We start from the raw sequence: 1,206 nt of genomic DNA, 5'->3' as shown, positions 1-1,206 counted from the left end.
TCGGGCGTTTCGAGTACCTCCTTTTGTTGGGTCCGACCTTGTTGTTGGTCGGCCTTTTTAAGTTATTTTTGTAATCTCTTTTTATTTGGCTTTTTTGAGCCTTTTCAGAGTTACTTTATAACTTCTCACATTAATTTGAACCTCGTCGCTTTTATCTTTGCCGACCTTGTGTGGTCTCTTGGCAAATGATTTTTTGCGTTTTGCCGAGCATAAATTAATGCGCCTTGGCGGGATACTTTTCAGGATTTGTTTCATCATGAGGAAGAAGAAGGAGAAGGAAAAGAGAAAAATTCGATTAGTATTAAAAAAAGAAAGAATATTTACAGAGTGTTTACCCTTGGCTAGGTCGGGTGCTTTTCTTGTCCGGGTGTCTCATTAAAAAACCCTTGTAAGGAAAAAGAGTACACCTCGGGTTAAGTTTTTCTAGCTGTAGTACCGTCTTAGATTACAGGCGTGCCAGGCCCTGGGCAGCTCGTTGCCTTCTAGGTCGGATACTTTGTAGTAGTCTGTCCCTAAGACTTCTGTTACCTTGTAGGGCCCTTTCCAATTTGCGGTTAGCTTTCCTTCTCCCGACTTTTGTGTTCCGATGTCATTTCGGATCAGAATCAGGTCGTGAATTGAGAAGCTTCGTTTTATTACTTTCTGATTGTATCTGAGGGCCGTTCGCCGTTTTAAGGCTTCTTCTCGGATCCGGGCTTTTTCTCGGACCTCGGGAAGGAGGTCGAGTTCTTCCCTTTGTGCCTGTGGGTTGCCTCCTTCGTTGTAGAAGATGACTCTGGGTGACCCTTCGTCTATTTCGATAGGAATCATTGCCTCCATCCCGTAAGCTAGTCGGAATGGGGATTCTCCCGTTGTAGAGTGTGGGGTTGTCCGATATACCCATAGTACCTGGGGGAGTTCCTCGGCCCATGCCCCTTTGGCCTCTTGGAGTCTTCGTTTTAACCCTGCCAAGATGACTTTATTTGCGGCCTCCGCTTGTCCATTGGCTTGTGGGTGCTCGACTGAGGTGAACTGCTGTTTGATTTTTAGCTCGGCCGCCAAGTTTTGAAAACTTGTGTCTGTAAACTGTGTTCCATTGTCTGTGGTGATGGAGTAGGGGACTCCGAACCTCGTGACAATGTTTTTGTATAGGAATCTACGGCTTTTCTGAGCCGTAATAGTGGCTAAGGGTTCAGCTTCGATCCACTTTGTGAAGTAGTCGACCCC

The sequence above is a fragment of the Arachis duranensis genome, chromosome 4 (assembly GCF_000817695.3).
Source record: "Arachis duranensis cultivar V14167 chromosome 4, aradu.V14167.gnm2.J7QH, whole genome shotgun sequence".
In the NCBI taxonomy this organism is placed as follows: domain Eukaryota; kingdom Viridiplantae; phylum Streptophyta; class Magnoliopsida; order Fabales; family Fabaceae; genus Arachis; species Arachis duranensis.
Note: the sequence above shows the minus strand (reverse complement) of the source record.